Raw genomic sequence first — 13373 nt, 5'->3', positions numbered from 1 at the left:
CATCTATGGCTACAAAAATATTAGGAACTGGTGATTATGATTTTAGTGACAGTTTAGCTTCATATTTCAATTTAACACTAAACCTACCATCTATGTAAAATATATTTTTTAAATTTTTTAACGTTTATTTATTTTTGACACAGAGAGAGACAGAGCATGAACAGGGGAGGGGCAGAGAGAGAGGGAGACAGAGAATCTGAAACAGGCTCCAGGCTCTGAGCTGTCAGCACAGAGCCCGACGCGGGGCTCGAACTCACAGACCGTGAGATCATGACCTGAGCCGAAATCGGAGGCTTAACCGACAAAGCCACCCAGGCGCCCCTATGTAAAATATTTTAATATTAAATGCATAAAGGATATATCATAGTATATAAATTACCATTAAAAATGCAATTATGTAGTGTGCTTGGCTGGCCCAGTCTGTAGAACATCCAACTCTTGATCTCAGTGTCATGAATTCAAGTTCAGAGCCTACTTAAAACATGCAATTATGCATATAAACAAAAATTTTCTAATGCAACATTTAATTTGATCTTAATTATAACCTATGATTATATACAATTATAAATAATAATTATATAATTTATATGTGTATATTATATATAATACATACTATATACAAAACAATTAATATACTCATATATCACTCATATAAAATTAGAAATAAAAGAATACTGTGGTCATATTTTCTTTGGAGTAAGACTTATAAGTTGCTTAAAAGAAATTGTCACAAGGTAATTATTTTCCTTGAGACATAAATTTTTTGTTGTTGATTTTATCTGAAATGACTTTTATGATGTCCTTTGATAAATATTGATAATTTGAGAATATTAGTTGGTGTGTATATGGCATAATCTGTGAAGATCCTTACATTATTTTAATGAATATTGAATATTTTATCTATTACAAACTATCCCCAAATAATCAATGTTGGAGAACAGTGATATATTAATACTCAGAATATGAATATAGTTTTTCTGTTTCCAAAGACATACTAGCATATATATTGTACTTAAAAATAATTAAAACTAACTTCATACTTAAATTGTCTTTTCTGGAAAATGTAATCAACTTTGACACAAGAGGCAAGAACATTTGACATTTACTCCATGAGACACAAAAGGAAAAGCAAATGTACTTTGAAGGACATTGGCCTGTGGCATAAACAATTGAAGAAGGAAACAATAAAAACAACCATTTAGTTAGGTGTATGCCAAATTATTAAAAAATGGTGGGAGAAATGTATCAAAATTGTCAACAATGTTCACTTACTCCAGTATCTGATAAGAGTAAAATAGAGCATAAAGGAATAAAAAGCAACACATTCAGCTCATTAGAGACTTACAAAATTTTCATGCTAAATTTGAAATATGTAAGAATTAGGAAATAAGCACTACAGAATGTTATAAAACATTTTTGTCTGTTACACATTAAAATTACATTATTATTGAGCACACACAAACTCACAAACATAGACACATATGGTACAAGGATGAGAGAGACACAGAGAGAGGAAGAGAGAGAGAGAGGTATCCATTTTTATGTACAGCAAGAAAAGCTCCCGAAGTATAGTATTGCATTGAAATATCACACCCTCCTAGTTTTCCTCTTCCTACTTCTGATTCTCTTTTGCTAGCTTTTTCTACTTTTCCCAACCACAAAATGTTGAATCATAAATTGTCCAGGTGTAATCTCAATTCTCATTTTTCTCTATACACAATCCCTTAGTTATCTCATCCACATCCATTTTATATACTGCCTCTGAAATGATAACCAGAAAATTTTAAATCTCTATTAAATTTCTCTTCTAAACTTTACACTTATATATAGAACTATATTTGCAACATTCTACTCGGATTCTTTAAGGACAATTTCAAATCTAACTCCCAAAACAAAATTATTTTGGTTTTCTTACATATTACCAGCTCCTCCCCCATTTCCATAAGTAAGACCATCACACAGTTACTTGTTCTATCCAAATAATTCCTCTGTGACTCAAGAGTTACTTGATATTTTAAAAGAAAATTATGAAAAGATCAGAAAAAAAACTTATCAAATATTTAATTGACTGTCATGCAGAAAACATGATTAATGAAGAATTAGAGGAGCTACTAATGTTGTCCACAGAAAGTGTAATCCTACTCACAAAATGTCTACCCTGAAATTATCCATAATTGAAAGTATATTTGAGGTTACCGCTAACTATATGTAATTTTACTTTCCTATTTGACATTAAAATCTTACTCTAGAAGATGCAACTCCACCATTTATAATCTTTTTTCTTTCATTTTTTTCAACATATTAATTATAATTTGTTCTAATATGTGGTAGAATTAGTAGTTAGTCCTACTTATATATTGTCTTTTTTAAACTATTCTTGCATGTTTATTTGTCTATATTGATTAGTATCAATTTGTGCAGATCCATAAAAAAAAACTTCTATTTATTTTTTAATGCAGTTGCTTTAAATTTATAAATTAATTGGAACTCACACCTTTATAACATGTAGTCATCTACAAAAAGTATCTTTCTAGGGGCACCCGGGTGGCTCAGGTGGTTAAGCATCCAACTCTTGATTTTGACTTAGGTCATGATTTCATGGGTTCGTGGGATCAAGCCCTGTGTCAGGTCTTGAGCTGACAGTGCTAACAGCATGGAGCCTGCTTGGGATTCTCTCCCTCCTCTATCTCTGTCCCTTTCCCCACTCACAATATCTCTCTCCAAATAAACAAACAAACAAACAAACAAACAAAATATTCAATTCTACTTGTGTATCTGTTAAGAGTGTCCTTTAGTTTTTCTTACATGTTCTGCATATTTTTGGTTTTTTTGTTGTTGTTGTTCATGTTAGCTTCTTCCTAACTATATTTGTCTTCTTTATTTCTATTGTAAATGAGCTTTCTCTACAATTGTATCTTCTAACTGGTTATTCTGTGTATAATGAAGGCTATTGATTTCTGTATGCTAATCCTATGCCCTGTTATCTTAATGAATGTTTTACTGTGTGAAAGTTGAATTTGTTTTAATTTCCTTTATATTTCCTCTATTATTCATGAATTATTTATATCTTTTCTTAAAACTTTCATGCAGTTAGATATTTTCTAATTATCTTGTTGTTCTTGAGTTCTAGTTTAATAACATTGTGGTCAGTAATGATTATCTCCATTATTTTAGTCTTTTGCTAGACAGGCCTGAACTGGTAGGAGGAGATACAGATTAAATTAGAGTTTAGATAAATGTTTTAATTTATATCAGATGAGAAATTTAATATCTGAAAGCCAAAGTCTCTTAATTCTCAAAGGTAAATGTAAAAGCTGTGAATCTGCATAAAGTATTGCCAAGGTGAATAACATTGCTAGAGAGTCACATTAAAAAAAGTAAAGCTTTGTGTCTTAATGAATGTACCTGGCTGAATTCAGCACTTTCAATGAACATTATAAAATCATATATTCTAGAACAATGGAGATGGTTTGGGGAAGATCAGTGCTGAAAGGGAAAGGGGCTAATACTGGGCCAGGGAGTACACAACTATCCAAACTCAAGATTCTATAAGGAAATAGAGAAACTAGGTAGTGAGAAAAGGAAGTCATAATCTCTGGCCATGATGATTCAAGAAATAGGAAAGTAACTACAAAAAGATTGCTGAGTCTTGATAATGTAGTGCTCCCTTAAGCAAAGTAATTAAATATGGCTACACATCCACATCTTAGTGAGAACACCCACTTGCTACACTCACACACTGTAAACTAGGATTAATACAGCATGACTAACCCAAGGTCTATCATCAACTTCAGGAACTAACTGTATGTTTGAATAAGAATTGATTTGGAGGGGCACCTGGGTGGCTCAGTCGGTTAAGCGTCCGACTTCGTCTCAGGTCATGATCTCACGGTCTGTGAGTTCGAGCCTCACATCCGGCTCTGTGCTGACCGCTCAGAGCCTGGAGCCTGTTTCAAATTCTGTGTCTCCCTCTCTCTCTGACCCTCCCCTGTTCATGCTATGTCTCTCTCTGTCTCAAAAATAAATAAACGTTAAAAAAAATTAAGAAAAAAAGAATTGATTTGGAAATGACAGGGATTTTTGTAATACAATCTCATTATTGTACAATCTCATTTCTGCTCTGTTAAGGGTGGCATATTTGTACATACTTAGTAGATTTGGGTATACACTGATGCTTCCTGTTTTTTAAGGTCAGTTATATTTTCATATATTATATTGGATCTCAGGTTGTATGGAGGACTTTAGGTTGTTTGGTTAGTGTACTATTCATAAAATGCATTTGGGGGCCGCCTGGGTGGCTCAGGCAGTTAAGCATCAGACTCTTGACTTTAGCTCAGGTCATGATCTCAGTTTTGTGAATTCAAATCCCACATTGGGCTCTGGGCTGACAGCATGGAGCCTGCTTGGGATTCTCTCTCTCTCAAAAATAAATAAACAAACATAAAAATAAATAAATAAAATGCATTTGGTAAAAACTCATGGTAAAATTTGCCTTTTAAGGAACGTTTCTTTGGAATACAAGAAATAGAGTAGATAAACCAACTATGAAGGTTTTGCAATAAATAATAGTACACAGATAGTCATAGCATGAGAGTTAGAGATGATCATGTTTTTATAAAGAATGTGGTAATGAAATGAAACTTTTAATTTGATGTATTATATACATGATTACAGATCAAACATCTAAACAACCTAGTTTATTCATTTGGGTAAACCACTTAACCATTTCACCCTTGTGTCTCATCAGTAATAGGGAGAAAATAAAATCTCTTTTGACTATTTCCCATAGCTATTGTGGGAACAAATTAAGATAGTGATTATAAAATAAAGGCTTTTGAAAAATAAAAGTTACAATAAAAAATTAGATGCCATTGTAATTAGTTGTAAATGTTAATGAGCTCTCATAAATGTCTAAAATTAATATTACTTTCACTCTAAAAAGCCAAGTAGTATTTTTCTTTTCAGCCCCTCTTTACTTTTTATTCTTTTGGTATTTCCAAATGAACACATGGAATCTTCCTTTATTACATATATAAATTCAAAACACACACATACACAACATAGACACATTTTTCTCTGACATATAGGTGACTTTTTTCTTTGTAACTATATGCTTTTCCAACATAATTATTCATCTTTGAGTTGTTTTTTTTTTTTTCTTCCTTCATGGCCAAACCAAACTGACCAGGTATTATAGACTTGGTAACTAACATAAGCAGATTAAAAAGACCATGGTTGCACTTTATAGGCCACAGATAAACATTACAGCTTTTAAAATTTAATACATCTGTTTGCTGCATTTATTCCATTGTGTTAAGCAAGCCTTTCATCACAGTCATTAATCAAGGTAGATGATGTATTGTTGCACCATAGCTACTATGACATATGAAAGATTCCATAGCCAATTAGCTGCAGAAGGTTATGTGAGATCAGGAGGTCTAGGTTTCTGTCCATCTTCAGTTGCTAACAGACATTGTGACTTTGGGCTAGACTCTGTTATTTTGAAACTGTTTTCTTTCAGATAAAACAAGGTAATAGGGATAAGATGATCTTTCTGATCACTTCTAGTTTTAATGTTTTATGATGCTAGGGAACATTAATAATTTTGAAATCAAACCCTTATCTTAGACCTGGATTCTCTGAGGAACATGGGGCAGCCTGAAATATGCCATAAAGGATTATTTAATTGTAATATCCTTAACTTTTACAAGGTTACAGAGCTCTCCTACCATATCCTCCATAGAGGGGAAATGCCAAGATTATGAAAATGATACAACATCCCCAAAACAACAACTAAAACAAAAATCTTGACGACTAGATCTTTTGGTTTTATAACTAGGGAACAAAAATATAACTTTGAGAAAAGCATGATGAGAGTTCAAGTAAAAAATATGAAAGCACCCAATCACTTGATAAAACTTTGCCAACTACTATTGGCACAATTTAAAATTCATTGTCTACTAGGGGGCGCCTGGGTGGCTCAGTCGGTTAAGCCTCCGACTTCGGCTCAGGTCAGGATCTCGCGGTCCGTGAGTTCGAGCCCTGCGTCGGGCTCTGGGCTGGTGGCTCAGAGCCTGGAGCCTGCTTCCGATTCTGTGTCTCCCTCTCTCTCTGCCCCTCCCCCATTCATGCTCTGTCTCTCTCTTTCAAAAATAAATATAGGTTAAAAAAACATTTTAAATTCATTGTCTACTAGAAAAGGCTATAGAAATCAATGTTGAACTTAAGAAGAATTGCAGACAAGATGGCACCTAAAAGTCTATCAATATCATTTCTGATGGCATGTTAAATTTTTCATATAATATGACTTCTTTACTTTATGTAATGAGATTTGTTTCTTTTCCCCAATGTGGGACTTAGGAAAACTTACCTTATCCATTTAAGCAAGGTAAAAGATGTATAAATATGTGGTGATCTTCATAAATGTATGATGCCTCTCCTAAACAGAAGAGTGGTTGTGGTGAAGATGCCCATCCGAGTGCAAGAATGCATTGGTGCTTTTTGTGTGAGAGTGGTATATTTATCTTAAAAACCACCAATAGGCAGTGATGTGTCACCTCTTAGGTGCTTACATAGCATAGGACTCCAGAATATTTTCCTGAATGGGTACTAAATCAGTAATGTATCCTCAGCAGGGGTTTGTAATCTAAATCTGATCAGGGCAAAATAAAACCATCACCAAGATGGAAAGACTGGAGGATGTGTAGGAAGAAAGGTTTTACAGACAGAGGGTAGGAAGTAAATAAGTCTCTTGACTTCAGAGCAAGGAAGTGAGATATATTTTTCACTTGGATCCTCTGGACATGTGAAAATCCCCTGAGAGCTCAAGCCTATATAGGGGAAACTAAAGGCTATATTGGAGAAACAAAAAAAACTATATTGAAGAAACTAAAATAATTTTATTTAGAAAATGTAATAAAACAAAATAACATTTTTTGTTAATTTTTGTTGAAAATTTGATGTAAAAATTTAAATTAATGTAAACTGTACTCATTTTGTTTCTCATGACATCTTATAGAGGCCATGTTATTTTATTATTTTTTTTTTAATTTTTTTTTTCAACGTTTTTTATTTATTTTTGGGACAGAGAGAGACAGAGCATGAACGGGGGAGGTGCAGAGAGAGAGGGAGACACAGAATCGGAAGCAGGCTCCAGGCTCTGAGCCATCAGCCCAGAGCCTGACGCGGGGCTCGAACTCACGGACCGCGAGATCGTGACCTGGCTGAAGTCGGACGCTTAACCGACTGCGCCACCCAGGCGCCCCAGAGGCCATGTTATTTTAAAAGCAATGATATATATACATTTCTTCAAGGAAACCAATCTATGTATTTTCAGATTTAGTACATGTTTCAGTACAGAACAAAAACAAAACAAAAAATAAATAAATAAATAAAAGTTAAAAAAAAGTCCAAACACTCTTACAAGATGGCTTTAAAATGTTGTATTTTTACTATTCTAAACCATTGTTTCAAACTTTAATTTCAAATGTGAATTAATATTAGTTTATTATTTCTATTTTGAAAACTCATTATAAACCAGCATGAAAAAACTTGCATTTCAAAAACAGAAATAATGTTAAATTAGATCTTATGAATTCTTCATGAGATCAAATTTAATGCAATTATTTTTAGAATTACTAGTTAGTAAATACATTTTTAGATAGGATTTTCTAAGGTGCTAATATAACAAAACAACAACTCTGCATGTTTCCTTTTTAATCAAAGATTTTTATATGACTGCAGTATTTATTTTTTTAAATTTTTTTTTACATTTATTTATTTTTGAGAGATAGAGAGAGACAGCATGAGCAGGGGAGGGGCAGAGAGAGAGGGAGACACAGAATCCGAAGCAGGCTCCAGGCTCTGAGCGGTCAGCACAGAGCCCGATGCAGGGCTGGAACCCACGAACCGTGAGATCATGACCTGAGCTGAAGTCCGACACTTAACCGACTGAGCCATCCAGGCGCCCCTATGACTGCAGTATTTAAAACCGAACCCCACATTTTGTTTTACTAATAAATTTGAACTGTTATGGAGTTATTGCTCAAGAAATGGAATGATCGAATTATCCCTTTTTTTAAAGTTTTTATTCAAATTCCAATTAGTTAAAATTTGTTTTTTTTTTCAAGAATTGACTCAAATGATGAACTGTAAATACTCAGTAACATGAACATGCATATCCATATAGTAAAAACAGAATTTGAAATACCTATAAATTTTCAACATAGAATATAAACATTGGATTCAAAATTTAGTGGTTTTTTTTGTGAGATTTTAACATCAAGGAAAATATCCAATTATTATTATTCCATGTATAAGAGATATGTGAAATTATTGTTAAAAATCTTTTTTGTAATCCCTCTCTCTCTCTCTGGTTGCATATAGCAAGCAACAAGGAAATATTTGGCCCCAAAATAAATTTAAAAATGCCATATTCTTATTACTTTAAAATGTCTGCTATTTGTGGTCAGACATGCTTTGATAATTTGTGAATGTATAATGGGGTAATATGCAAAAACAATTTTAGGGTCTCCTAAAAGGGCCTCCTATATCCTCAATTAGCAAACTTTGTTTCTTTTACTTCTTTAAAATCATTTTTAAAAATGAGTTATTTCATAAAAAAGGGGCGATTTTAGGATATCAACTGTAAAGTATGTTTGTTCTGGAGCTCAAGATAATTCCTGGAAGAAAGGATACATATTCTAGCATTAAACGTATGGTAATAGGGGCACCTGGGTGGCTCAGTAAGTTAAGTGTCTGACTTCCGCTCATGTCAGGTCTCACCCTTCTTGAGTTCACCCTACTCTGCTGTCAGTGCAGAGTCTGCTTCTGATCCTCTGTCCCCACACCCGCCTTGTGCCGCCCCACTCTTTTGCTTTCAACAGTAAATAGACATTTTAAAAAATGGTAATCTACTACTTCTCTATCTGGGCCAAATATTTTGTTGTTATGTATTTTCTGATCATTGTTCCATATACTTGAGTAATTTTTTCTTCCCATTTCTGCATAATTCAACAAATTTCTCTCTTGTTTGCTTTCAAGTGTAAAGTCTTCAAATTAACTTTCAATGGTTTCTCAAATATAAATATTTCTCTTTTGTTTTTGAAGGAAAACATGTTTATTTTTTTCAGTTTTTTTTTTTGGTAATTCTTTTTTTAATGTATTTTTATTTATTTATTTTTAATTTACATTCAAGTTAGTTAATATACAGTGTAAACTTGGGTTCAGTCTTGAGTTCAGGAGTATAACACAGTGATTCATCTCTTACATATGAAACACAGTGCTCATCCTAGAGAGTGTCCTCCCTAATGCCTGTCACCCATTTAACCCATCCACCACCCACACCGTTCCAGGTACCTTCAGTTGTTCTCTGTATGTAAAGTCTCCTATGGTTTGCCCCTTCTTTGTTTTTATCTTATTTTTCCTTCCCTTTCCTTAAGTTCATCTGTTGAGATTCTCAAATTCCATATGAATGAAATCATATGATATTTTCTTTTTTTGATTGATTTCACTTAGCATAATACCCTCTAATTCTTCCATGTTGTTGTAAATGGTAATATTTCATTCTTTTGATTGCTAGGCAGTATTCCATTGTATATATATCTTCTTTATCCATCCACCAGGCAGTGGACATTTGGGCTCTGTCCTTAATTTGGCTATTGTTGATAACACTGCTATAACCTTTGGGGTGCATGTGCCCATTCAAATCAGCATTTTTGTATCCTTTGGATAAATACCTAGTAGCTCAATTGCTCGGTCATAGGGTAGTTCCATTTTTAATTTTTTGAGGGACCTCTATACTGTTTTCCAGAGTGGCTGTACCAGTAGCATTCCCAAGAACAGTGCAAATGGGTTCTCCTTTCTCTGCATCCTTGACAACATCTGTTGTTTCCTGAGTTGTTAATTTTAGGCATTCTGACAGGTAGGTGTAAGGACATATCTCATTGTGGTTTTGACTTGTATTTCCCTGATAATGAGTGATGTTGAGCAGCTTTTCATGTATCTGTTAGCCATTTGGATGTTTTCTTTGGAAAGGTGTCTATTCATGTCTTCTGCCCATTTCTTCACTGGATTATTTGGTTTTTGGCTGTTGAGTTTGGCTAAGTTCTTTATAGATTTTGGATACTAATCCTTTATCTGATATGTCATTTGCAAATATCTTCTCCCATTCTGTTGGCTGCCTTTAGTTTTGTTGATTGTTTCCTTTGCTGTGCAGAAGCTTTTTACCTTGATGAGGTCCCAATAGTTCACTTTTGCTTTATTTCCCTTGCTTCCAGAGACATGTTGAGTATGAAGTTGCTGCGACCTAGGTCAAAAAGTTTCTGCCTGTTTTCTCCTATAGCATTGTGATTCTCCTGTAGCATTGTGATACTTTCCTGTCTCACATTTAAGCCTTTCATCCATTTTGAATTTATTTTTGTGTATTGTTTAAGAGAGTTTTTCAGGTTCATTCTTCTGCATGTCGCTGTCCAGTTTTCCCAGCACCATTTGCTGAAGAGATTGTCTTTTTTCCATTGGATACTCTTTCCTGCTTTGTCAAAGATTAGTTGGCCATATATTTGTGGGTCCATTTCTGGGTACTCTATTGTATTCCATTGACCTATTCTGTTTTTGAGCCCGTACCATACTGTCTTGATGATTACAGCTTGAACCCCAGAATTGTGATGCCTCCAGTTTTGGTTTTCCTCATTACTTTGGTTATTCAGGGCCTTTTGTGTTTCCATACAAATTTTATGATTGCTTGTTCTGACTCTGTGAAGAATGTTGGTGTTATTTTGATAGGGATTGCATTGAATGTGTAGATTGCTTTGGATAGTATCAATATTTTAACAATATTTGTTCTTCCGATCCATGAGCATGGGATGTTTTTCCATTTCTTTGTGCCTTCTTCAATTTCTTTCATAAGCTTTCTATAGTTTTCAGCATACAGATCTTTTACCTCTTTGGTTAGCTTTATTCCTAGGTATCTTATGGGTTTTGGTGCAATTGTAAATAGGATCAGTTCTTTGATTTATTTTTCCTCTGCTTCCTTATTGGTGTTTAGGAATGCAACAGATTTTTATACAATGAATTTATATCCTGTGACTTTCCTAAATCCATGTACTAGTTCTAGAAGCTATTTGGTGAAGTCTTTCAGGTTTTCTATATAGAGCATCAAGTTGTCTGCAAATAGTGAAAGTTTGGCTTCTTCCTTGCCAATATGGGTGCCTTTTATTTTATTTTGTTGTCTGAATGCTGAGGTGAGGAGTTCCAGTACTATATTAATAGTGAGAGCAGACATCCCTATATTGTTCCTGACCTCAGAAGAAATATATATATACATATGATGTTAAAGTATGTTTCTTCTATCCCTACACTCTTGTGGTATTTTATCAAGAAAGGATGCTACTCCCTCTCTCTCTCTGCTCCTCCCCCACTCTCTCTTTCTCTCAAAAATAAATAAACATTAAAAAAATTAAAGGGGCTCCTGGGTGGCCCAGTCAGTTAAGTGTCTGACTTTGATTTCAGCTCAGGTCATGATCTCATGGTTTGTGAGTTCAAGCCCCACATCAGGCTCTCTGCTGTCGGTGCAGAGCCCACTTTGGATCCTCTGTCCCCCTCTCTCTGTGCCCCTCCCCCTTCCTCTCAAAAATAAATAAACATTAAAAAATTTTTAAAAATGCTGTATTTTGTCAAATGCTTAAATATTTCTCTTTTCTCTGAAATTCCACAGTATTTCATCTGTCAGTGTGCTTCCTTTAAGACATTTTTTGCCCTTTGTATGACATTTTTTTAGGTTTGTACCCTCCCTTACTTACTATAATCTCTATTAAAGATGTTTATGGTTGATTGAGATTTTATCTTAATAGTAACCAAATGAATATTTCCTATGTAACAAGCACCCAAAATATGTGTTGGTAAATAAATAAATGAGTCACTGGATGTTTTATGTTCATTACTACCTCAAGGCGCAGACATAGAATAAGGCAAGTTTTTCACAATCTTTCCAAAACTTTTATTAGAAATAATTTTGGGACACAAACTAATTAAAACCTTTCAAGATTAAAGAGTCAAAAGTTCACTTATGCCTCAATTTCCTGGTAATTTCAAATTGATTTTGTTTGAGTTTCAATGTTACAGAAAATTACTTTCCATCTTGTCTTTTGTAACAGTAGAGCCAGTTTAGTGATATATATATATATATATATATATATATATATATGTATATGTATATACATATATATGTATATGTGTATATATATGTATATATATGTATATATGTATATATGTGTATATATGTGTATATATATGTATATATATGTATATATGTATATATATATATATACATATATATATATATAACAACTTTAAAGAAATAAGTGACATATCATCTGCTTACCAGTACTTGCAACTAGTTTTTAAAATTTTCTTTCCATATTTGAAGTGGTAGCCTTATGAAGTATATATTTTCCTCAGAATAGAAGTTTTCAACATTGAAATTGTACATGTGATTCTAGAACAGATTGTTTCTTGAATATGCTCAATTGCAGTTTAAATCAAATGTACACTGTTGGGTGTATATTACTACACCTGAAAGTAGGATATGAAATATTTGAATCATTATGTGGTTCACACAGTGTGAAATGCAAACAGTACCATGAAAATTTGTCGATAAAATAAACATGAATTCCACTCAATTTCTCAATTTAAAACTTCATTCTGATATGAAAATTTTTGGAAAATAAAATATTTGGAAAAAATATTATATTTATAAATTAACTTGCAACTATAGCGATGTCAAGGTGTTAACCTTAAACCAAGAGCAATGCATTTTGAAATTTGAAATAGTCATTAATAGAAAGTGGCATTTCCACATCTCTTCAACCAATAACTCTGTGGAGTTATTATAAATGTCCTGGTGGTACTTTTTAGCAAATAAGTCTAAGTGCCAATTAATCTGAATATTTGATCTGGGATTTCACTGCCTAAGGTGTGAACCTAAGATGAAATTCACCTTTCTTTTCTTTATTGTTTTATGGATCTGGTTTTAAAAATACAGGCCAGAGAAGAAATAGCATTATAAACAATAATATATGAGCATCATAAGCAGCATCATAAACAATTATATATAATATAATCAAGAAAAGCTATAATTTGTGATCTTTGACCACTGTTCTACTCAACATTCTTACGTACTTTATTATGATGCTTAAAATATTGTTCAGTTAAAGTAAGCTTATTGGAATCTTGTTGGATGATTATATGTCAAATCTATCTAACTTTTGGTTGATAAAGTAGAACTTCTGAGTGCATTGATTTAAAACTGTTGCTATAGTCTGAATTTGTCCTTTCACAAATTCATATGTTGAAATCTTAATGGTATTAGGAGGTGA

The 13373-nt window shown here is 33.3% G+C and overlaps 1 long non-coding RNA gene across 1 annotated transcript; it reads right to left on the bottom strand.

The window, feature by feature from the left end:
• Positions 1-1518: 1518 nt before the first annotated feature.
• On the bottom strand, positions 1519-5181 carry LOC131511437 (uncharacterized). Its single transcript, XR_009261523.1, has 2 exons — positions 5056-5181; positions 1519-1761 (listed from the first exon to the last, which is right to left on the bottom strand). It is a non-coding gene; the product is annotated as an uncharacterized LOC131511437 (long non-coding RNA).
• Between the last annotated feature and the right edge of the window lie 8192 nt (positions 5182-13373).

The sequence above is a fragment of the Neofelis nebulosa genome, chromosome 5, assembly GCF_028018385.1.
Source record: "Neofelis nebulosa isolate mNeoNeb1 chromosome 5, mNeoNeb1.pri, whole genome shotgun sequence".
Taxonomy (NCBI): domain Eukaryota; kingdom Metazoa; phylum Chordata; class Mammalia; order Carnivora; family Felidae; genus Neofelis; species Neofelis nebulosa.
The sequence above is the reverse complement of the archived record's forward strand: the minus strand, read 5'-3'. Positions and strand labels throughout refer to the sequence as shown.